This window comes from Panthera uncia (genome assembly GCF_023721935.1).
Source record: "Panthera uncia isolate 11264 chromosome D3 unlocalized genomic scaffold, Puncia_PCG_1.0 HiC_scaffold_8, whole genome shotgun sequence".
In the NCBI taxonomy this organism is placed as follows: domain Eukaryota; kingdom Metazoa; phylum Chordata; class Mammalia; order Carnivora; family Felidae; genus Panthera; species Panthera uncia.
Window position 1 is genome coordinate 25,841,972 of NW_026057586.1, and position 25,553 is coordinate 25,867,524.

Here is a 25,553-nt window from a genome sequence, read left to right on the forward strand (position 1 = left end):
GACCCTGTGACCCACAGACCGAACAGGCTTGTTTTCCTCGGAGCTTTTCTTTGTCTCTGTTTCACTGTCACCTCTTCTATGTGTCAGCATCAGGGCTCTTGAGAGGCAGAGGTGAGAAAGCGTGAGCTCCGTGTCCCGTTTCCCAGCTGTGTTGCTCCGGGGTGGGGGTGGGGGTTGGCTCTGAGCGGAATCAACAAGAAGGCGAAGTTTGTCCTTGTGACACTACCCCGGTCCCCACCCAGCCTCTGCCCCCCGTTGCTCTGGCCCCTTCTCCACCTGTTTTGCAGGTGGCTGTTTGCCTCACATCAGAATGTATCCATTCTCTCTCCCCTGTGGGACAGACCTTTGAGTGTGTTTTAAGGTGACAATCTGGTGATTTGGTAGATTAATCTCTGTGCATGTGCTAATGGAAGACTAGGGGGACTGTTCCTTCCTCAGACGGTTATTGAGGCTGCTCTGTGCCCAGCACTGAGCCCTAAGCACTAAGCAGGGTGGGTTGTGACTAACGGCCTGGCTCTGCCTCCAGGCCCTTGCGGTTCAGTGGGGGAGGGGCGGGGCTGAGCCGGCAGTGTTTAGAAATGTGGTGCAGGGTGATGTATGTTAGGACTCTGGGTGGGATCCAGGCTGTGAGTGCTGTGGAGGCCGAGACAGGGAGACTGGTGCTCTGTGGTCGGGAATAGTCGGGGAACGCCAAGTCACAGCCCTGGGCCTCAGTTTCCCCATCTGACAAATAAGGAATGTGGACTCACTGACTGCTTTGCAGCTTGCCGATAATAAGAGTTAACAGAGGGGCGCCTGGGTGGCTTAGTGGGTTAGGCATCCGACTTCGGCTCAGGTCATGATCTCGCGGCTCGTGAGTTCAAGCCCCACGTTGGGCTTGCCGCTGTCAGCCCAGAGCCCACTTCAGCTCCTTTGCCCCTCTTTCTCTGCCCCTCCCCTGCTGGTACTCTCTCAAAAATAAATTTTAAAAATTAAGAAAAAAAAAAAAAGAGTTACCAGAGGAGACTAGTTCAACACCAGGATTCCCAGGCCCCTCCTACAGATCCAGATCCTGTGAGTCCGGAGTGGGGGCTGGGAACTGCCCCCACTCCCAGTTCTGCCTCAGGAGACGGGACACTGTGGGCTTAGCCTGGGCTTGGAACGGTGTGGGAACTTGGAGCGGGGGGGGGGGTCTTTGAGATGGCCAAGCACTTGGTAGGGACACTGGGAGACAGGGACCTTGTTATACTCCAGCTGCTTGCTGAGCAAGAGCATGGCGAGGATAGTGGGACCAGAGAGCCCTTGGGAGGAGAGCTGGAGGCCGCCTGGCTGCTGGAGGACACATTTTGTGTTCAGCCTTAGCACGGTGTAGATAAGGCTTCGGGCTGCTGGGAAGGCCTTCTGAGCACATTCACTTCGTGATTCTTCAGAGCAACCACAAGAGCCGGGTCTCCACGAGAGACCAGTGCCATGGGCGGCCTCCACTGGACCTGCTCCCTTCCTCTCTGGAAAAGCCTGCTGATCAATTCAGCAGGCCCAGCAGGGAGGCTGAGGATCCTGTACCTCGGTGGTTCTCACACTTCCTGTGTGTCAGAATTGCCTGCAGCTTCTAAAAAGGGTGCCGGGGCCCACCTCCAGAGTGTCTGATTCCAGAGTTTGGGAGGGCGGCAGTGGGCAGGGCATTTGCATTCCTAAGAGGTTGCCAGGGGCTGCGCTGCCCTGGTCCCCGGGCCACGCTTGGAAAGCCAGTGCCAGATTCTCAGCCCGCTAGCCCGGGTGTGGGGGTGGTTTCTACAGACTCAGGACCCAGTCAGGAAGGAGCGAAGGCTTTGTAGGAGCAGGCCCCGTGGAAGGCCTGAGATGCTTCAGTGAGGAGCTCAGACTTCCTTCCACGATGAACTGGGAACAAATCAACAGCAGCTTGGCTCCCCAAAGCAGACATCTGGAAATGGACTGTTTTACATTTTGAAAAACAGATTTGCAGTAGTAGCTCATGGCCCGTCCGTGTGGCACGATCTCAAGGCTGCACCTCAGGGATGTCTCTGTTGTTACCTCTCCCCCACCAGCCTATTTCTCCCCCACAGTTCTTGAAATTTCACCGTTAAAGATTATATCCTTGTGTTCAAAAATACCACCCCTCTCCAAAAGGCTCATGTTAGGAACCAGAAATGCCCAAGACGGAGAGAAACTCACCTGCGTGTCCCCTGCTTGGTCCCCTTAGAGCAGATTTACACGTCAGTCTTCTCTCCAGGCACCAGTGGGCAGGAGACCCAGGACAGATAGACTTGGATATATCTGGAGGCAGGGGGGCCGTGTGAAGGCTAGGTGTCCTCTGTTGCATCAGAGAGGAAGCAGGAGGCACAGTGGACATAGGGCAAGCCCTCTGAGACTGGTCATCAAGAACGTTCCGGCTGGTGTGAGGCCAGAGGGGCCTGGATGCCCATGACATAGGGGGGCATCAGCGTGCATGGGGGCTCACCATAGCTCGGCCCATCTCCATTCATTTCTGTGGAACACAGAGGGGAGCATACTGCTCTGTTTCTGACCAACCCCCCCATACCAGCCTTCTCCTTTTCCGGCTTAACTGGCTAACAGGTTGGAATTGGTGCTAGATTTGCAGTCAGGAGGCAGGAAATAGCTGTGCCTCTCAAGCCGTGTTCCCAAGTCCATTAGATACGTGTGCTCTGCAAACCGTGTGGGAAGAGGAACGCCATCGTAATTGTATTTGGGGGTGATGAGTGACAGCTCACTCTCGGGTGAGTCCTTCAGCCCGGTGATTAATCACCTTCTTGTTTGCCCATTGCAAAGTCAAGTTTTCCCGTATCCGGTGGTCTCTGAAAGGGAGAACAGGGTCTACAGGGCACACAACGTTCCAACAGAAAACTGTGGTGAGCCAAGTCGTTAATTGTGTTCGTGTTGAGATGGGTTATGTCAGCCTAAAACACCTGTTTGTGTAAATGGGCCTTGTAGAGAGACGGCGTTTTGCCCGCAGGTGTGAATCACACAGGTGTATTTCTAGGCAACCCTGCCCCAGACACTGCTGTCGTAGGATGACGGTGTCTGAGAAGCGGGAGTCTGATTTCTGCTATCAACTGAATGTGTTTTGTTCCACAGAATTCACGGGGGGGGGGGGGGGGGAAAAGTTGGGAGGCCCAGGGGGTGGCTTGGAGTGCCGATAAAGCCTTTTGGGGGTGGGGGTGGAATAAGAGGCCCAGCACGGGGCCTCTGTCTCCACCTCTCCCACCCGTGCTGTGAAGGAAAAGGCAAGGGTGGTCCTTGGGCCTGACCCCTTCCAGGCCGTGCGATGGCTGTGGGCAGGGCATGTAACATGCTGTTCCTCTGTGCTGACACTGAGCTGCAGTTATCAGGGGTCACTGAGAAGATATGCAAAGAGCTAGGAGCCCGTGGATCCCTCTCTGTATAGGCCAGCCCTGCCCAGCAATCCCTATTGTCACAAAGGGCCACTGCCCTTCTAGAAGAACCTGAGTGCATTTTCCTTGAAATGCCTAGATTAGGGTCACTGCATGGTTTTAACATCAAAGATATGAGGAATTAGAGGAAATTGGGAGATGGGAGCTCTCCTACAGCCCCAGAGTGGGTCAGAGGCCGAGCCCAGGATGCAGCCCAGATAAAGACTCTGCCCACCTACCCCCCACCCCCCTAACACTGCTGGTTACAAAGAGCCTGGGGAAGCTCCTTTGTCAATCAACAAATCTGGGGAAAGGGAAGGATTGAAAAGGAGTAAGGTTTTCTGCACAGCTAAAAGCTGTGGTTTTAGGCAATGCTGGTGCATCTTGATGTGGTAAACAGAACATTCTATTTGGAGTTAGAAGACCTGGAGACGGCTGTCAGCTCAGCCCCTTTGTTACCTGGGTGATTTGGGACTTGAGCTGTCTGCACCTCAGTTTTCGCATCTGTAAATCGGGTGTGACTGCCCTTACTTGTCCCAGGGATGCTTTGAGGATCAGGAGATACCGCACGGGAAGCTCTACGCAGACTGTAAGACGCAGCAAAAGCAAAGGATTATCATTGTAACCGTTTCTATTTGCATATTGCTTGTAGAATCCCAGAGAACTTCCTCATCTTGTCTCTTACTGTGCAGCAGGGCCCTAGATCTAGTCTTCCCACTCGCATGCCCCTCCCCTAGCTGGCTGAGGAGCCAAAGAGGACCACTCAGCGACAGTGAAACTCCTCTTGGGGGTGGGGATTTCCTCAAGGTGATGCTTCCACTGAAAAGAGTGCCTCAAACAGTGGGCCTTTGGGGCCGGGCTGGCATTTCAGTCCAGGAAGCCCTGTCAGAACCCGTCACCTAACACGGGGATCGGATGCCCCAGAGCCTACATCAATGGCTGGCACTCACTAGGGCTGTGAACGTTTGTGTAGGTTGGTGGGTGGCATCGTTAGGGGAGGTAGCTATGCTGACTTCTCCTGGGACTCAGTTTCATTCACTCATCAAGCAAGTGTTGAGAACTTAGTGGGGATCAAACACTGTGGGGGTTCTGCCTCAGAATGCTCACAGTCCGTAGATGCCGAGACAGTTGGACAGACAAGGTTCCACTTCAGGGTCAGAAGCACTCTAGGAACATGCTTTGGGGCACCTGCTGAATCCTGGCCAGTGGCCTCCCGGAAGAGAGGGACCCTTGAGCTGAACCTAGAAGGCCAAGTAGAGGTTGGATAGAGGTGAGGAGGCAGGCTGGGCAGAGGGCATAACACCTCTACTTCTTGCCCCTCTGGCCAGGCAGGGCCCCTGAGGCTCACCTGTAGAGACTTAGATCTCTGCTCTCTCCCCTCCAGTCTCCCCTGTGCTCTGCCAGAGAGCAGTCTCCCAGCGTGTAGGATTCTGGGTCCTGGGCCAGAGCCTGAGCTTGCTCTGTCGGGTGGAGGGGTGGGGGGGGGGCAAGGCCAGGCTGGTGGGAGGAATGGGTACTTCGGGGACCCCCCTGATTCGGCAACTGCTGCTGTGAAATCTTAATCACTCTGATCAAAGGTTTCATGTTTTCCGGAATAAGTGATTTCACTTATCTTTTAGATCGCATTTGACTTCAGCACATAAAAGGCTCATTCAATTTGAAGCAACATCTCCACCAGGAATGGATTAACAGCAAGAAAACGGTTCTTTCTTACCACGGGTACAGCTGGGACTTTGGAAACCCAAATCGCTTGTAATCTCCTCTTGGAGCACATGTGGAGAGTCCCTCCTATAGACGGTGTTAATATGCTGTCCCCCCTGGGGAAACCTGTTGTCTCTCAACCTGCGGGATGTCCATGCAGGAGGAGCAGTTTGGCTCTTCAAGAGGCACAAAGCCACTGCTCTTTTGAATCCTTTGAACTTGAGCCCTCCCTTCACTGGCTGCTGGCTTCACCCTCCTCTCTGGTCCAGCCCCCGTTACTAAGAGTCCAGGTGCTTGGGAGCAGTGGTGATCCCCAAAGGCTTCCTGAGTCTCTCCCTGGAGTGAGCACTGTGGGAACACGGAGGGAACGTAAGCCTCGACATCCCTGCTGCAATGAGCTCACTCCTACAGAGGACAGGGGGAGGGAGCCTATGTGTAAATTGGTTCAGCTCTACGGAGGGCAAGTCAACAGTAGCTGTGAAATTTCAATGCACACGTCCTTTGACCAAGAATTCCACTTCTATCCTGCAGGTCTAGGTACAGATAGGAAAGGGCATATGTGCAAGGCTGTTCATTGCAGGGCTGTTTGTAAGAGCCAGGGATTAGCACAAATATAAATGTCAGCGGGAGATGGGGTTCATCAGTTATAGCGCAGCCATGTGGTGGACTAGTATGCGGTCATAAAAAAGAAGAAGGGTGCTTTTGTATACCGACCCGGGATGATGTCACAGGTATTATGACAAGAACAAGATGCAGAACAGTACGGGGGTGTGGTACTGCTGGTGTAAACAAAAGGGTAAAAATTACAACATGTATAGTCTCATGGGCATAAAGTCTCATGGGATAGAAACACAAGGAAATATTAACAGGAGCCTCACACGGGAAAAAACGTGGTCCCTGCCCCAGAGGCCTCCTGGGAAGTTTTGTAGTATCTCCACTTCCCTTTAAAACTGGCTTCCAGGATATGTGCACTGTGTCCCCCGCCCCCAACATTGGCCTGTCGGGCATGGCATTTCTAGGACCTTTGCCACCTGGGGCCCCAGCGGGCACGACTTGCCCTCATTCTCCTGCTTGTGGCCAGCAGCCTGCCTTGAACACCTCTTGAGAATGTGGGTTCTGCTCTGAACATCCCTCCTAAAGTGCTTAGGGTGGACACCGTTCATTTGGGCAGCGCTCAAGGACTCGGTGACCCTGGCCCTCTGCTCTGGGAGGTATGTGTCCCACCTCCCCTCATGAGACCCCTACACCCCCCTCAGGCAGGGGTCCGCTGTGGTTTACTGTCCACTCGTCATCTCAGTAGGGCCAAACGTATAGCAGGGACTCACTAAAAGCCTGTTGGATGGAAGCATATATGCGGCCCCTATAGTTTGCCCCGGGCAGTGCCGGGTAGGCATTAGGAAGGACGCGAGAAACAAACAAACATTGGAAACTTGGTTTTTGAGCCTAGTTTATAAAGAGGAAATCTATCATTGTTCTCTGCCATTTCCTTTGTCCATGGCCATTTCTATAGGAAATGAAGGCAAAAGGCTTCTCCTTTAGCCCTCCCTCCTCTGTCATGTATTGCCAGGGCGCTGCTACTCTTCCATTTGAAGGGGCCACCAAGCTGCAAATAGGTGCTTCTCAAGTCCTGCCAGCCACCCTGCAGCCAGCACCACACCCAGAGCTGCGCCGAAAGCGCGTCAGACTCAGCTGCCCTCCCCCTGCAGCTGTCTCCCCTCTCCTCCCTCCCTCCCCCAGCTTCCAGTGGCTTCATCTCTCAGCCTTCCCCTCCTGGCCAAGTGCGCTGTGTGTGTTTGACCGGAGGTGCAGAGTGCACAGCCAGGTGACACGTGTGCACGCTGTCACTCTTGGAAACCAGCCCTACCGGAGGGACTAATCCTGCGGCCCCGTCTCGGCCTCTGCACGAGACTTTGAAGCAGTGTTTTTATGCCGGGAGACAGCAGGGCCTCCTAGAACAAAGCAGCCTGGAGCCACTGGCCTTGCCCAGGGGAGGAACGGGGGTCTAGGGAAGTGTGGCAGCCAAGGGGCTCATAGCTAAGGATGTAAATGCAGACTCCCCATTTATGAGCTGTGTGACCTTGGATGCTTTCTCTTTCTGGGCCTCATTTTGCTGGTCTATAAAAATGGGAGTTGGCCTCAGACCTGGGATCACACTGGGATGTACAGAGTTGGGACCGGATTCTAACCAGAGCTTGCCTTCTGGTCTGGTTCATGTCGGCTCCACGTATACACTTCCGCCGGTGAGACCAGCTGGCGAAGCAGAAGTAGGGGCCAGTTCAGGGGCGAGGTGCCCTGATAATTGACTTGACCTCTCCTTGGGAAATGCCTGGCTCCTGGCGGTTGTCATTATTTTGCAAAGTTTGTGCTATTTTACCATCTTGGCTCATCTTTTTACCGCCATGCTGCTTCCCGGGCCAGATCCAGTGGGGATGTGGTTTTGCAGAGGCCCCCTCCTGACAGGCGTCAGGGTGAAATCACGGGTCAGGTCCGGACTGGTCAATCTGCCCTCACTGATGCCCCGGTTATCCATCACCCCACTTGTTCCCTAAGCTGCCTCCCCCGTGGGTCTCCCAGGCCGCCTCTGCCCCCATTCCCTGCCCTTTTTCTTGCTGACCTCAGTATTTTGCAAGCCGTCTCCCACCTTGGTCTCAAAGTGGCTTTGATGTTTCATCCCCAGAAGCTTCCCCCTCCCGGAGTGGGCAGCCTGGCTTTCCATCAAGGCTACCTTTCAGAACTATCCGTCACCAGGCTTGAAACTCCGAAATTCTCTTTTCCGACCATGACCTCCAGGCTCTCTGCTGGCGTCCCCTCGAGATTAGTGCTGTGGTGGGCTCCACTGTGCGCAGAACAGGACGTTCACATGTTCCGGAGGCATGTGCAGGGTGGATGATGAATACAGAGTTGACTGGTCAGTTGGGAGAAGAGGCTTCTGGAGGCCGGTGTGCAAAGGGGACACAAGAGCTTGCCGGGCGTAGTAACTGGCTCCCACCTGGGATGGAGGGGCAAAGGCAGAGGGGGCGTTGAGGCTTCACCCTACCTCACCCGGGAGAGGACGAGTGGGCACATGGATTGCTCTCCTAGCTGTCGCTGGTCTGGGGATGAGCTTGCATCGGACCTGATGCCTCCAGGTGGCTTCCTGGGGGAGGCAGGGAAAAGAAAGCCTAATTGGGGGACTTGTAGCATCCTTTTGGGAAGAAGCAAGGCAAAGGCACACTGAAGCTTGAGGATCGGTTTGGAGGAGGTGACATTATGGACATACAGAGTTGGGGTTAAATTCTAAACCTGAGCTCGCCTCTAGTTTGGCCTGTGTAGGTAATAATGTTGGCAACCCTGACGGTCTAGTCTAAACCGGCATCTGGGAAAATCATCCAGTGAAGCAGAAACAAGTACCAGTTCAGGTGTGGGGCCAAGAAACAGACACTTCACGTATCCAGAGATCAGCCTGCCATCACCCCTCCTATCCAGAACAAAGATCTCAGAGTGAGGGAAAAGTGTCTCTGGTCACTGAAAGTGGCTGAAGCCCTGGCTTCTTGTTCCTAAAAACCCCTCCACCCGACCCTTTACTCAGAGCCCCATGGTTGCCCAGCCCGAGAGGATTCTAAGCTGCACCTTAGAAGCAGAGAAGCTTCTTTAGGCAGCCATACCCAAACAGATAGCATGAGCTCTGGGAGCCTCCCTGTGGGAAGGGGCAGATAGACAAAGAGAGAAAAACCCACAGTGGGGACAGATCCCCCAGCACAGCAGAGAGCCTCCTGGAGATAACAGCTAACCATGAAGACAAGCTTACCTTACATACCTTACCTTGCAGCTCAGCCACCGCAAGTGCTTTCTGGAACAACCCTGGGGAGGGATGTACCCAACAAGTGTTAGATTTTATATCCTTTGCCACAAAACAGAAGAGAAGTATATAAACGTTTAGAAAAATAATTTGTGCTGTAGCGTTAAAACGAAACGCACTTTGTTGCTTGAAGGGACAATGTTTATCGTTGTCTAGAAAACCTTCGTATGTGAAATACCTCATCTGTGTTGCCAGATAAATGGTGATTTCTGTTTGCATCGTGGAGCGTTAGGAGCAAAAAAGACCACGAGATTCCACAGACCCACTGAAAAATGTGTATAGATGACGTAATTGAGGCTCAGAGATGGGAAGTGATTTGCCCAAGTTTCCAAGGCCAGTTGTTGTCAGAACTGGGCCTCCAACTTGGTCCGCTAGGGAGCCAAATGAATTCAGGGGCTGGGGAGCGGGCCTGGATTCAGACCCTGTGCCTCAGCCAGGAGCAGCCAGACCAGGGCTGGGACCTCCTCCCACCTCCCAGAGGTAAGAGCCAAGGTCTAGATGGGAGACTTGGGGGGTGGGGGGCGGCTCGAACATCTGCCCAAGGACGAGTTGAAGAGACCCTACCCAGAATGGGATGTGCGCCCGGGTGGATGGAGGGGTGTTCCTGCCAGGATGCATGGGGCAGTCTGGGGGCGAGGAGCTGGAAGTGGTGTGGATGTGCCCAGTACATACGTGAGTCGCAAGCATCCCTGGCCGGAGCGTTTGACTCCTGTTTTAGAACAACCCACCTCCAGGTGGTCAGGAATTGGTTTGAAAGGCAGCTGATGGCCCTGACCTGGGAAACACAGAAGAAAATGCCCAGCCCACCTTGTCACCTTGCAGGAGTCAGCTGCTAGAGTCTGGGTTTTGCTTTCTCTTTCCTGCAAGAGAGGCAGAGAGGGCTCCAAGCCTGGCCTGTCCAGTGCAGCCTCTTACTGAACAGCTATCTACAGACTTCCTATTTTTACTCTTAATAACCATAAGCCCGGGGTTACCAGGGTCCTCTTGTTGCTATAGTGAGAGGTGACAGCGCCAGCCTTCCAAAGCTCTGGACCCTTGGCTTAGAGGAATAACAGAATCTGGGTTGCTTTATTTTTGGGTTTGACTGAGAAGGTTTAACGCACCATTTTCCAGCCCTTGCAAGCAAATGGCTGTTTGTGCTCAAAATACACCAAACCTCAAGAACACAGAGTAACTGACGGTTTGGGGACGTGGGCAAATAAGAATAGGTAGAAGGTACTTTTTGAATTACAAAAATGGTAATAAAACTTCATTAAGAACACCTAGAAAACGACAAAGAAATACATGTGGTTGCATTACTGTGTCACGGCCCTCGTGATCCTGAGTTGTAGCCTTACCAGCAGTTTTCTTAAATGTGCCTTTGGCAGAGTTAAAGACGTGGAGTGTATGTAGTCGGCAGTCTGCTCTTTCAATTAACATGGAGTAAGCATCTTTCTGTGTTCCTTCGTTATCTCAATCAGCATTATTTTGAACGTTTATTTATTTTTAAGACATGGAGAGACAGAGTGTGAGTGGAGAAGGGGCAGAAAGAGAGAGGGAGCCACAGAATCCGAAGCAGGCTCCAGGCTCCGAGCTGTCAGCACAGGGCCCGGCGAGGGGCTCGAACCCACCAGTCGTGAGATCATGACCTGAACTGATGTCGGACGCTTAACCGACGGAGCCACCCAGGCGCCCCTCCATCAGCATTATTTTTTTTTAATTTTTATGTTTATTTATCTTTGGGGTGGGGGTTGGTGAGGGGCAGAGAGAGAAGGAGACACAGAGTCCAAAGCAGGCTTCAGGCTCCGAGCTGTCAGCACAGAGCCTGACATGGGGCTGGAACCCATAAGCTGGGAGATCATCACCCGAGTCGAAGTCGGACGCTTAATTGACTGAGCCACGCAGGCACCCCTCAATCAGCATTATTTTTGTTTGGATAAGGTCATGTAATTTTGTAAAACGTTCTCCTACTTTTCCCCTTCAGTGGGTCTCTGGAATCCACACTTGGTCTCCATCGTGCCATCTCTGTCAAAATTTTATTCCTTTTTTTGAGTTGGATAATTTGTCTGCCTTGTCTCTGTCCCCTACACACACACACACACACACACACACACACACACACACACACACGGATTTCCTCCACTTGACGGCCCTGCTAATCAAAGAGTGATCCCAGACCAGTGGCATGGGCATCCCATGGGAGCTTGTTAGAAATGCAGAATCTTAGACCACCCCCTCACCCCCCCACCCCGCCGGGACCTCCTGAATCAGAGTCTGCATCTGTATTTTGACAAGATCCCCAGGTGATTCATAAGCACATTAAAGCTTGAGAAGCACTGATCTGAAACCCATTTCTCCATGCCTCCAGGAAAGAATCCATGCTCCTGGCCGGGTGCACAACCTGCTGTGTGGAGACCACATGGGGAGGAGCTAGGGGGGGAATAAGGAAGGGCCAGATCAGCAGGATAACTACAGGTGGTGGGCCACCGTGGGCCAGGAACCCTAGAGAGGTTGGAGCGGCGAGACGGCGGGTGGGGGGTGGGGGCTGTGAAGGAAGTTCTAAATGGCAAACCCATGGAAGATGCAACGTGGAAAACTGAGGGCCCCACTGGCTAGTAGAGGCAGGACTGCGGGCTGGGACCACAGCAGTAGCTCACTCCAGTTTTACAGATGCAGAAGCCGAGGCACGGAGAAATTGAGTTGCTTGCCCAAGGCCACAAGCTATTAGGTGGTGGAAGTGGGGGTACAAACCTGATCCGGGGCCCAACCCTTAACTGCCCTGCGATGCAGGGCGGGGTGGACGATAGGAGAAAGAAGAGGATAAAGGGATGTTAAGCTTCTACAGTGAGCTGGGTACTTTTTCACTTTATTATATTTAACATGCACACCCTCTTTGGAAGTGCACACCCTCTTACCCCATGTGACAGATGAGGAGGTCACTTTGCATCAGCGATAAGCAATTACCTGAGTTCACATAGCTGCTGACAGCTGAATGCAGGATTTGAACCCAGGACATTTTGGAGACCGAAGTGATGCTCTTTCTACCCTGCACTTCATCATCAAGGTGTGGAGTCAGTCTCTTCTCTCAGAGTAGTTTCTCTCCTTGCTGCCCACTTCCCGCTTTTAAAACCCCATTTCTGCCCAGGGACACACTCCCCTTGCCCATTCTTGGTGGGGAGAAATCCACGGCAAGTCCTAGATGTTTTCCTTTAATACCTAAGGTTGGGAGATGCCAGGACTCGGAGGTACCTGGTTTAGCATTTGATCCAGCTGGAAACTAAAGCCCAGAGAGCTCAAGTGACTTGCCTAAGGTCACACAGCCAGCTTGTTAGAGATCTGAGACCCTGACTCTGGATTCAGTGCTCCTTTCATGACTCAGAGTTGTATTTGTGCCTGTCGTCCTGGGTGCCGAGGGTCAGTGCACAGCCAAGCCGGTCAGCACCAGGCTGCTGGATTGCTAGAACAGTGCAAGTTCAGCTTTAAACTTAGCCTAGAGGGTGGAATGGATAAACTTACATTAAAAGAAAAAACTAATAAAAATAATATCTGCTTATCGTTAAAAATGCAAGCAGTGTGTCTAGAAGCACCTGAGAGCACCCCTTCCTATCCCTCCCCAGCCTACTCCCCAGGGGTAACCACTTAGCGCTGTCTCCAACGGCTCCTTAATTTTCCTGCCAGCGGTTGGGTTTTGTAGGATCCACGCCACAGCAAGGCTATTTTTAACAAGCATCCCAGGCTTCAGGGGGTTGAGGAGAGGGGAAGAAAAAATATTCCATTTGTATATTTTTAATCCGTGCGCATTTGAGCAGGCAGTGGCTTTCCTGTGCCCACTGCCAAGGGTTGCGGGCAATTGATTAGACTTTCTGGATGCAGGGCAATCCTTTCTCTTCCCTTAACGAGGCTGGAAGGCCAGGGAGGGGTTCAGGCGATATTTCTAGGGCTGATGGCTGTCTCAGCTGGCTGCCTCCTGATCCTGCCTGCCTGTCCCCAGCCCTCTCCCTCCCAGCAGCCTCGAAAATCCTGGCTGGGTCTCCCAGGGCAGAAGAGGCCTGGGAACCTGACTCTCTGTGCCAGGCTCATATTTAGAAATGTCTCCAGCCAGAGGTTGGCGTGTGTCCCGCTTGGACTCTGGGCAGGGGGTGCGGTCACATGTGCTGCCTTCGAGTGGGCAGATTCTGAGTGGGCAACAGCCCGCTTTGAATATAAACACACTCCTTTTATGCCGAGGAGCTGGCATCTGAGCCTGTGCGCTTGGGCCCTGGACGGGGGCAAGGACTGGTAGCCGGATGGGCAATGGGGGAAGGGAAGAAAGATGTCATGGGCTTGACCTGGGCAAAATGGTGGTGGAGGAGGGGTCCCAGCTCTCTACCCCACGCACCGTACCCGCAATCCCACCCTCTGTTTTCTGTGCTCCTTCTCCAGGTGGCTGGAGCGCCGCCCCTGCCCCTTAGGGGGCCCACAGCCCCATGGGAGCCAGCCAGTGTCCTGACCTGGGCTCCCCTTTTTGCCTCTAGAGTTCCCCGCTCTGTTCAGGGGCAATCCTGGGGGGCAGCGTGAGCGGGGTGAGAGTCAGGCTGGATACGGGGCCGCCACCTGCCGCAGGGTCTTGCTCCAGCTCTCTGAGAGCAGCCCGCCCGTCAGCCTCTCCAGATGGAACGTGGAAAATGTGGCCCTGACAGCCTCATGCCTGAAGGCTCGCTCAGCACTGACCACAAAGGTTCTGGGATTTCTAGCCCACCCTGCTTTCTCTTCCATGTCAGCGCGTGAGAATGGGTGAATTAGATCAAGCGATCTTGGCCTTAAATGGTAGCCTCCCCGGGGGAACAGACATCATGCCCCAGCCCTGTAAAAACTCCCTTTGCTTTTAAAACAGGTCCTCTAAGGAGGGGCAACCTGGTTCATTCATCTCGCCTCACATATTTACCGAGCACCCTCGGAAGTGCAGACCCCGTACAGGTACCGGCCCCACAGTGCTGGTGGGGGCTTCAGGCTCTCCTTCCATCACACCTCTCCGCCCTTTGCAGGCCTGCCCTGGAGACCAAAGTGGCTTGCTCCACATCAGCCCTTCTGAGAGGAGGCTGCCTTCCTGCAGCCTAATCTTCAGAGAGAATCCACATGCAGAAGCAGGACTTTCCTCCTGCGGCCTGAAGCCAAGCCCCTGCCAAGTGCTCAAGCTCCTGGCTGGGGGCCCCCCACCTCTCCCTGTGCCATCCTCCCTCCCTCTCCCCACATCTCAGGGAAGAGGGCTCCAAGCAGTGGTCAAGAAGGCTGAGTAGATGTTTTCTTTGTTCCTCCCGGGAGCAACATGGTAAATATGCAATAACGGGGTGAACGAACAAGCAGATGAATAAGCACGTGAGTGAATGAACGAAGGAACACGCAGAGAAGCGGGCTCAGCTCCACAGGAACTTGGAATTCGAAGGAAAAGACCCAGGCGTGTAGAATGGTAGCGCTGTGGGACTGAAGGGGACCCTAGGGATTGGGCTCCCCGCCTTTGGATGGGAAAGGAAGTGCAGGCTCAGAGGCAGGAGGGGCTGCCGCGAGGCCTCAGAGACCGCGGAGGTCAGAGGATGGTGAAATTGCCCAGGGCGAGTGAGATCCGGAACCGCGTGCAAGGCTGCCCTACTTTCCGTCTGCCACTGCCCTAAGTGTCCCTCGTCCTTGGGAAAAATTGCCTTTTCATATGGTTGGGAGTGGACGGCACAATTTTTCTTCGAGGGTTAATTGTTTTGCTGACAGCACAGATAATTAGGAATGAGAATCCCGGAGTGAGGGCGACAGCACCATCTGCTGTGAATGTGGTTCAGCCCCACCTTGCAGGAGGGCCCGAGAGGCCTCCTCTCCTCGCCCTCCCTACCCCCAACAAGAATTGATGAGCTTTAGCTGTTTGCCTCTGGAGCTACAGCTGCCAGGTGACCATGCAGCCAGCAGGATAGGCCGGTGACTGGCTTCTAAGGGGTTCAGCGTGTTCTCCTTCCCCCATGGCGTTCCCTGCATGACGTAGGGCTCCCTTAAGAGCTCCAAGGTTGACTGAGGACCCACTGGGCTGCCTGGGACTCAGGGCTAATGCCAAGGGAATGATTTTCTGTTCTTCCCATAGCCTGATGTTTGGAGGTCTGGTCTGCTGTTGACTGGAGGTGGGCGTGTGGGTCTGCACTGAGCTACGTGGCTGTCGTTGGCGTTGGGGTAATCTTCCTGCCTACCTCTGTGGATTTGCCACCTATCCTGGGTTTCTAGGCCCCGTGGCCTGTGCTGCTTGCTCTGGAAGGAGTTGGCCCCGTCTTCTATTGCCAGGTAGGAATTTCCAAGGCATGACGTTCTCCCTGTGCATAGAAGCAGAGAGCAGCTTTGGAATCAGGCAAGGAATTCCATTGTCTAGGGGCAGATCTTTCTTCATCTGGGTGGAGCATTATGGTTTTTCTTCCCATTTGTGTTATTTAGGAATATGTCACATATACAAAAGAACATACGAATGCCTATATGCTTTTTGAAGGTAATAATAGTAATTGCCTAGTTTGTTCAAAGGTGCTTTTAACCCCCAGTGATGCCTTGCCCAGAAATGTCTCGCAGGTGGGAGCTATAGACAGCCAGGTCCCCCAGGAGGCTCAAGGTTGCCTGAGCCCCTACCCCACCCCCAGAAAGCTGTGGCTATTTATCACAGCCAATTTCCTCTTTGCCTGAGCTGCTCCCGTTAGCAAGGAGCCTGCACATTCCTGTCTTCCTGTTTATCACTGTTCCCTCTGTGCTTGCTCCTCCTAAACCCTCCTATCAGGGAAGAAACCAAAGGCATGACTGTTCTCTTCTCCCCATGCTACAGTAGCAGGCCAAGCATGCCTCTGTTCTCCTCCCCTTCCTACTCCTCTTGACCCACCATCCCCCTGAGGTGACAGGAAATTAACCTAGGACCAGGGAGCTTGCTGGAAAGAATGATAGTTGGGAGTCAGGAGTTGCTGTCTTGGCTCATTTACTAACTTACTGTGTGACCTTTAGCAAGATTCTCAATGTCTCTGTGCTCTGTTTCCCCATCATCAAAATACCCCTTTATGTTGCTATTGTGAAACAAATAGGTCCAATGGATGTAAAAGCAGCTCGAAGGGTATTAGTCATTATACGTGTTGTAAGACATTGTCATCATCGTGCTTACAGAATTCATGGGACCTCATGTCCCTGCCTTCCTTTGCCACACTCATCCCTGTCCATGGTGCTACCCCTCACTGGTAGTGCTGGGTGCCCTGGTGGACGCTCTCCACCTGCCACAGCCTCTTCTTAGAAATGGGTTCACTGAGGCTCAGAGGAGCCCAAGGTCAGGGTGGAACTCAGGGTCACAGCCATCCTGGGTAGCAGGAACGCTCTGCACCATTAGAAGCAGAGGCCATGACTGGTCAGAGGTACAGGGCTGTGGCTGGCATGGACCCAGTCTCCAGAGGTGAGCAGGCCTCCATGCTGAGTGGGGTAACTTCCAGCTGGGGCTTTCCCACCCCTTAGAGTGTGAGCTGTGGTCTTGGCTATGAGATGGGAACTCAGTGGAGCCAATCTGGGTCCCTCACTCAGTGAGGTTTGCATCCCCCCCCCTTGTCTCTTGCTCTGAGCCCAAGGGCTAGGGAAGGAGGTTCATAATAAGCCACAGGTGGGTGGCCTTCCTGGATCCCCAAACCACAGCGCACTGGAAGCCTCACCCCAGGGGTGGTGCAATGTCCCTGGTAGACATGGCTGTATTCTTTGTGTATCTCAACATTGGAAGGAGAGCACCAAGTTTTCTCCTCTTTCCTGGGGCAATGAGGTGTTATGAGCTGAACTCTGAATAGTAGGTAGGATGAAGGGTGGGTCTTTCAGGCAGATAAAACAAAATATACAGAGGTAAGAAAATAGGAATGAAGGGTGTGTGTGTGTGTGTGTGTGTGTGTGTGTGTGTGTATGCACACTGAGGCCTGGGAGCAGGGCTGGTGGGCGGAACATGGGCAGTGAAGACCTGGCTGGGGTAAAATCTATATAATCACCAGGATCTGCAGGACCTAGGAATAAAGAGCAATAAGAGGATGGTTGGAAAGTTCTAGAACAGTTAAAACTTGGACATGTGTTTCTGGTCATGGGAGGCGACAGACGCCTCTGTTCTTATTGCAGATCCCCTCTGAAACAGCTGGGAGCTCAGAACGTGTTGCCACCTGTGAAGAGTGGGCCAGCCAGGAAAGCAAGAAGGGATGGAGTGGAGCCCTGCCAGGGCCTAAGGAGTGACCATAATCCACAACCACCGGACCTGGAGCCTCCAAGTCAGGAAGGCTACACAACCAGGGAGACTCAAGAAGAATCAATGCTTCGGCCCCCAGCGACATGTACACGGTGTAATGACAGGTAATGAACCTGGGGCTCATCTATCCTTTCTGAATGATGTGGCAGGTAGGAGAATACATCAGCCTGCAGTAGACATAAAATGTCAACCCTCGGAAAGATAACTATGCAAACAAAGTGCTGTAAGGCCTGATAAGATGATAGATGGGTGCTTTATAGTTATTAGTTTCTGCCCCGTGCACTTGCTAGAGCCGGGCACTGGAAGATTTAGCATCAGGTAGGTTCACTTCCTAGGCCTTATGGGAAGGCCTGATGCCTTTATAGATGGAGCACTGCTTGTTTGAAGAGCTCAAAGTAACAAATCAAGAAGTCATTATTCCCCATTGGCCCCTTGGGAAGCCAGGAGTTGATGCCAGTGGGGAAACAGAGGCAGTGAGGGGTGCAAGAGCACTTTCTTGTATTCAGGAAGCAGAGATACATGAGGGATAGATCTGGAGACCTCACTGGTTGGGGAGACTTCCTGATGGATTGAGATTTCTTCAATGATAGGGTGAGGCGATGGGTTGGTATTTTTTGTAGAAGAAAGGACAAGGGGATTTTTATGGCTCCCTCCATCCCTCCAAGGGTGCTAGATCAAGTAGCAGATGTCAAGGGTCCCTGGGGAAGGTCATGAGCAGGCGTCTGAGGAGCACAGGAGGGGGCTGGCAGATACCCTGGGAATCTCAACCAAGCAGTTGAGCCTGGGAAGTCAACCAAGCAGGAAGTATCAAACAGGTCTCCGGAGCCTAGAAGGTGGGGTTCTGAGTCTAGAAGGACAGGGAACCAGTGGGATTGGAGACCCCAAAGCTGGTCTTTGCTCTATATGTCATATAGGGTAACACTCTGGCAACTTTCACCTTGGGGAAAACGGCAGTCTAGGGCAGAAGCAAAAATAGCTTAGGGCCTTGGGAAACTGATCAGAGCAGGGGGGGAGAAGGACCAATGGCCTGGGGCAGGAGGCCCAAGGAGGTGTGGCAAATTCCATTCCAGTGTGGGCCAGTGTCAGAATCCATAGGGTCAGGCCAAAGGGTGGGGAGGGGCAGAGTATTAGGACTTCTGGGTGGCCTTGTTCTAAATCAGGCGGAAAGAATAAGATGAGGAAGGAATTCAGAAAGCTGAGCCCAGCTCTAGGAAATGGGTCAGCCACAGGCACCAGGCAGGCCCAGGACTTAGCTCCTGTGTATATAAGGAAATAAAAGGGGGGTAAGCTCCAGGGAGCCCAGCAAGTATAGCCCAGCACAGCGGCCTGGGGCTGTGTCTCTGGATACTGGCGCTGCACTATTCACGTACCCTACCTCTCGGCAGGGAAGGAGGTCTGTGTATCTCAGACTTACCTGTGGACCTGGGCAGGGCTGACCCTGGAGGGCAGGTGATAGGGGCAGAAAAGGTTCAGCTTGCATGGTAGTATGTGAAGACTTTCATCATGTGTGTGGCCTCAGGAAAGGAGGGACAATATGCTTCCTGATCAAGTCAAGAAAGGGCAAAGGATCAGGTCTATGAGAAGGTTCTCAACCTATTTTAGCAATATTGCCGAGTACCTGTTGTGTCCTGGGTTAGGTGCCAGCAATGCAAAACTGTATGAGGCATCTCTGCCCCCAAGGGAGGGGGGTATGGGACATAGGAAAAAGAATGGCAGTGGGGACAGAGCCAAGACTCCAGGAGCCTCGGGCTCCCATCTTCAAGACAGGGACCATGCTTTCTCACTCACAGGCTGGTTGGGAGCATTAAATAAAATAAAACATGCAAAAACACTTAGCACAGCAGCTGGCACCATAATAAGTGATCAATACATTGAGTTTACTTCCATTACGCTGCTCTTGGAGGAGCTCACAGTCTGGCAAGGGTGGGAGCAGAGAAGCCCGGGAGAAACGCATCCTGATTCCCAGGGCTTCAGATTGCTCCAACGGGGTCTGAGGCATGGGCTCCGAAAACCTGGTTGTCAGAATTTGTCTGGCTGTGGAAGATATAGTTCCAGGTGGATCCAAACACTCAGAAATGGTGACCATGTTCAAGTGCTTTGGCAGTTGCTGGGCCCACGGGTTCTGTATGGGTACCGAGTAGGATAGAGGGCAGGAAGGGCGGTGCCAGGGATTTACAGACGTGTTGAGAAGAGAAGAGCCTGGAGACATCTTGCCTCCTCGGCTTCCAGGGCGGTTCCTGGGAGTGGGGCAGGGTGAGCTGGGTATAGAAACCAAGACTTGGGTCCTGCCGCAGGGCTGCCTAGGACAGCCTGAGCCACAGATGTAAGCCGCACACACGATTTTAAATTTTCTAGTAGCCACAGCAAGAAGGTAAACACAAGCAAGTGAAATTAATTATAATAATGCATCTCATTTGACTCAAAAGGCCCAAGTATTATCATTTCAACATGTAATCAATATGTAAATTACTAATGAGATACTTTACATTCTTCTTTTCATACAAAGTCTTTGAAGTCCAGAGTGTACTTGAGACTTACAAATACCCCTCAGTTTGGACTAGCTGCATTTCAGGGGCTCGGCAGCCACATATGGCTTGTGGCTACTGTACTGGACAGCTCAGGTCTAGAATCTGAAATTTCTTGCCAAGGGGCACCCAGGGGCCAGGTGTATCTTGAGCTAAACGACAAGACTTACTATTATGTCCTCTTCTTATGGCACATCTGTAACGTATCCCTGGGGAAATTAGCTTGAATAATCGGAGATGTCTTGAATCACTTTTTCTAGATGGTGATTTATGTTTTCTGGAACCAGCCCTGGTTATGGGTCCCCCCACCTGGTCTTAGGACCCCAGCATCCGCTGGTTCAAGGCTGACCTCAGGCAGTTCCTAAAACTCTCTGAGCTTCAGAGCCTTTGTTGAAACTGGCACTGATCATGTCTATCTTGCTGGGTAACTAGGAGGACTGGATACAATAATGAGTGATTACTCTGTGGCATTTGATGTCAAGAAGGGATCCATGTTATTTTCCTAAATCAAATGACAACCAATTTGCGTTCCCCTGTTGGCTAAGTCTGGCAAGTTTCCTAGCAGGCATTTCTGTAGTTCTGTCTGTTGTATGAGAACGATGAGGATTTGGAGATCAGGAAGAATGGGGAGGGAGGCGAGGCCTGGACCCCTGCCCACAGCGGCAGTGTCTATCTGTGGTCTCACCTTATCTGGATCTGTGTGGTCCTCTGGAGGAGGCAGGCTCTGCCGACAGCTTGTGCCCCAGTGTCAGCTCTGCCATAGGGAATGTTGGGGCCCCTAGGCCTTCATCTCTAGGGTTTGGACACCACCAAGGTGCTGTGTTCCAGTGGAGGGGGGGTTTCTGGCCTCTGCAGGACCCCTTCCCTGAGCCATCCCAGGCATCTTGGGACCCACCCCAGGGATCCTACCTCAAAAGCTGTATTTCCTTCAACGTCTCTGTCTCCATTCTTCCAGCTGTGGCCTTTGAGACAAAGACCCACCTCTACCTTATCACCCCCTGTTTTCCCCAGCCATAAAAATACGGATAACTCCCTCTGAGGGCAAGGGAACCCATTGCTACAGAGTATGGCTGCTCTTTCCAGGGGTGGGGAGTATTTTATGAATGACATCTGCTCTAGCCACTGGCCCCCAACCACCGCAGAACAGTGAGGTTTGGTGAGAGTCCTGCCACAGGGAAGGAGGTTTAAAGAGCGCGTCTGCAGGAAGACCCCATGTCCCCCTGGCCTCGTGTGGAAGGAGCAGGATGAGGAGGTGGAGGTCAGTGTCAGTGTCAGCTGCGCTGGGATCGTGCAAAGTCTACAGAACGAATGAGGGTCTCCAGGCCCGGGGACGGAAGCAGGGTCTTCAAGGCTGGGTCAACACTTGATTGTGGGTGGCGGGGTCAGCGGTGCTTTGAGGCTCACCGCGGCGGCCTGTGGGGCCCTGTGTTGCTGCCTCTCTAGACAGGGGGTCCTGTCCCCTGGAGCAGCTGGCTCCTGCTTCCTGCTGCTTCTGCTGGGGCCCGTGTTCTCAAAGCTGTCACGAATCAAAAAGGATCCTCCAAACCATTGTCACTGTGACTTAGCATCTATTTTAAGAGGTGACCCGTGGCACATTTGGAGGACAGCGGGGAGGTTTCACAAAATCAAGCACATTTAGACAGAGAGGCAGCCATGGCCCTAAGTTCATTGGGTGACCCTGTTTATTGGGCCTCACCTTCCCCAGGCCTTAATGTTCCCATCTGTTAAATGGGCATGAGGAAGCCTACTATGGTGAGGCCAGGTACACATGCATTTGAAAAGTAAGAGGCACTCTGAATCATAACCAACAAAGATCTGAAAGTATTATGGCAGCACCCTTTTCCTCACTAACTCTATTCCTTAAAATTAGTGTCTCTCTTGCTTCCTGGGGACACACAGGGAATAGTTTCTGATATATCTTCCGTGCAGTTTTGCAGCAGGGAGAGGAGGCAGGCAGCCACATTGCCCTTGACTGACAACCTTCATATGGGTATTTAACAATTTTAATTTTTCATGATTCCTCTGATAAAAATAGTGCCGACTAAAAACAAATACATTTGTATTTTCCATCTCCTTAATTAGTTTCTAATTTGGGGGTTCTTATTAGCCTAAAATCATCCCACTGAAATGGTCCTTGGATGGTAAAAAATGTGCAAACCACAATCAATTCTAGAGAGATCTTGGTATTTAATTATGCTGATTGGAGCACTAGAGACCCCTGGTAACATGAACCTCTCAGAATAAGCTTGATTTGTGTAATTTGCTTTTTAAAAATTTTGGATGCATATTTATCATATTCAACTATGTGTTCTTGTTCTCCTTGAGATTCGACTCATCTTGTAGGAGATGGGTGGAGGAATCCACGGGCTATTGAGACCCTGGGATTCCAGCTGAGTCCACGGAGTTGCTGGTGGGGCCCGGCCTGAAGGGAGCACGGGGTCCCCAGCTTGGCTGGCCATTTAAAGATGTCTTTTCTTAAAAAAAAAAAAAGGAAAGGTTAAGGGTCACACAGAGACAGCCTAAGAAACGGTATGCTGATAGAATTTGGGAGGCTGAGGGGTGCCTGGGTGGCTCAGTTGGTTAAGCGTCAGACTTCAACTCAGGTCATGATTTCGTGGTTTGCGAGTTTGAGCCCCGCATCGGACTCTGTGCTCACAGCTCAGAGCCTGGAGCTACTTCTGTGTCTCCCTCTCTCTCTCTCTGCCCCTCCCCCGCTTGCTCTCTCTCTCTCTCTCTCTCTCTCTCTCAAAATAAGTAAACATTAAAAAAATTAGAAAAAAAAAAGAATTTTGGAGGTTGACGGTAGGAGAGACTCTCCCATGAAATCCTAGAAAGTGGGCAAGTCTCAATGTGTTAGAGATGTATCTAGAACCAAATTTTAGAATGTGATATAACTTTGGAGGCACTGGGAAGACCCAGTTGCTCAAAAAGTTGTCCAAACCTATGAGTTAATATTGGCTTTGCTAAAAGTTGGACAACCAGATGTAATGTCATAGGAAGGACACGCACCGCCCATGATATTTGCTTGCTGTAAAGCTGAACCTAAATCTGCTCAAGCCTGTAAATCTAACTACCGTTTTATACAGGAACTAGAGGAACACGCAAAGACACCATGGAAGGTGGCTTTGCCATCACCAAAGCCAGACCAAGACCTCAGGAAAAATGCCCCCGTTTTGCCAATAGGATGAGGAGGGGGAGTTAAGGGGAGGTACAGGGGAAATTATGGCAGATTACTAGAGTCTCAAGAGTCTTAAGAGAGACACCAACCAAATGCACTCTGTGGGTCTGGTTTGAGTCCTGATTTGGGGCCTACCTGCCACAGATGGACCAATCTGAAAGAATCAGTGACGTTAAGTCCAGGATGGATGTTGGATATCCAGGAGTTATTATTAATTTTTTTTAAGGCGTGTGATATTGTGGCAGCATTACATACTGAAGTATTTACAGATGACATAATAGGATATCTGGGATTTTCTCTAATATGATCCAGATAAAAAAAAGATGGAGCAAAAATAGCAGATTGTTGCATATCGTTGAAGCTGGTTTGGTGATTGGTGATGGGCAAGTAGGGATTTATTATGCTCTTCCATTTGTGCATATTTGGAAAGTTTAATAATGAAAAGTATAATAATAATAATAATGAGGAGAAGAAGGAGGAGAGGAGGAAGAGGATGAGGAAGAAGAAATGTCTTGACTAGTTGACTGAGCCCTGAAATTTCACCATTAGAGCTTCATTTGTTCAGCTTAAGCCTTCCTTCGTCCATAACATACAGCTTCTCCTGGGAGTGCGAGTCCCCCTTTAGGAAAGTAGCAGTGGGTCCGTAGAACGTTTTCCAGTGCAGGATACCACAGGGGTCTCATGCAAAAGAGTTCCAGGTAAGGTCAGTTTGGAGAAGGCTGTACTGAACTCAGTCCAAGCAGATTTCTTCAGCGCCTTGGTTATGCTAATAGACACTGTGCATCTTGGGTGAGGGTGGGCTATAGCAATGCAGTGTGCCCTCAATTATGTGCTTCAAAGGAGAGAGAAACCTCCAGCCCCTTCAGGGAAAATCAGACGAAGATCAGAAACTTGGGTTCCAGAGCTGTTTCTATTTACTAACTAGTCATCGGTTAATCACCTAAACTTGGTCTTCTTTTCTGTAACCTAAGCTTAGTATCACCTATCAGATATTTACAAGAATAGGAAAGAGCTTCACACGCAGCGTAAAGCCCAAGACCAAAGGTTAAATTGTGTGATTTTCATTTGGTGCCACTTTCTGAAACTCGGTCCATGAATGTTTGCTTGGAGGCTCGTGGCTCTGTATACAGGGTGTGGTACACATCACCTCAAGAAGGGACTGCTGTGGGTGTCACGTGCTCAAAAGATACAAAGGTAGTAAAAACAAGCTCTCTGCCCTTGGGGAGGTCACCATAAAACTGGGGAGGCAGTGAGAATAAATAGTGATGGGGACTAGCCAAGCCATCTAGCCCTCAGGGCAAATGAAAGGTTACAATTAAGAGGAAGATGGGAGCACTCTTGGCTGCTTCGTGGCACTCAACCTGGGCCTCGAAGCTGCTGGAGATTTGCACGGGCCACCCCCTTGTTGGTTATGGATCACTCAGCTGGAATACTTCCCTGCCTCCAGCCTCCACACGCCCACATTCTGCAGCTGAGCACATAAACCTTGTTTGGATTATGGCGCTATCTCACGTGGGGGCCTCAGTCCTCCCCATCTGGAACAGGGGTCAGTGCTCCCCCTGCCTGGCCCTCCCAGCCACTCCCATCCTCTCCTCCACTCTGTCTCCACCTCTTGTTTCTGTCTTCCCACCGGAGCCCAGAAGAGCTGGGATTACTCATCCCATCCACACTCATCACTCCTGCCCTCTCTTTTAAGTTAAAAAAAAAAGTATAAACCACAGAAACAAAGCAATAAATTATGAGTCAGAAACACCCAAGCCTTCATGTGGAAATGTTTATCACCTTCAGATCATTCCTTCGGGCAGTGAGAGAAGACAACCTGAGTGGGAATCGTGCAAAAGGTGGGCAGCGGTGGTTTAAGCAGAAGTGAAGGGATTTGAGGCACCCTTGGGAGCTGGCCTGGTTTCTGAGATGCAGGGAGCTGGCTGGGGGGCTTTGACTCCCCCCGTGGGGTGTGCATGCAGCTATTTGGGATGTGAATAGCAGTCAAGGGCACTTGTTAACAGAGAGCCCACGCTGCCCTTTAATCTGCACAGCAGAAATGAAAGAAAAGGAACCCAGAGAAGAACAGGGCTGGGGTGGGCACTTCAAATCAACAAGGAAGCCAGCTCTGTGCCACACAAGGATTCAGAGACGTGTAGGACACATGCTGTGTCCTTAAGAGTCTGCGTGGGCAGAGCTCAGCCCATTCCTGGCACATTTTAAGGCTCAGAAACCTGTTAGTACTGATATTTGGGGGAAGGACTTAGCCAGTGCCTGGCACATAGTTGCCCCTCTCCCCATGCCATGGCTTTCATAGCAACCACAGACCTCAGTTTGGGATCAGAGAGCCCTGCTCTTGAGTCCTGACCTCAGCACTTGGGCAGGTGACTTAGTCTTTCTGAGGCTCAATGTCCTCTGGTATGAGATGGGGTAGCCGTGCCTTCTTCCCAGGATGGCTGGGAGGAGGAAATGAAATGATCCAGAAAGAATGATCCAGAATGGGCCCTCAACAACTTTTAGTTTTCATCTCTACCTCTTCGGCCACTGACAAGTAACAAGACATCTGACAAGTGACCCTGAGCCTCAGTCTCCTTATCTACTAAATGGAAATAATTAGATTACCCGCCCTGCAAACCTCACTTAACAATGAAGAGTGAGTTTAGTGGACAATGTATGTAAAAACATTCAAGGAGTAGAAGGAGTTCAACATTTAAAA

General features: G+C 51.7%; 1 protein-coding gene across 1 annotated transcript in view; it reads left to right on the top strand.

Annotated features, from left to right (window-relative positions):
• Positions 1–25,553, top strand: part of ZBTB7C (zinc finger and BTB domain containing 7C) — a 350,350-nt gene that overhangs the window by 51,758 nt on the left and 273,039 nt on the right. Inside the window, exon 2 of the mRNA XM_049620109.1 lies at positions 17,029–17,256. The gene's annotated coding sequence lies outside the window, so the exon portion shown is untranslated. The remainder of the gene's footprint in view (positions 1–17,028; positions 17,257–25,553) is intronic.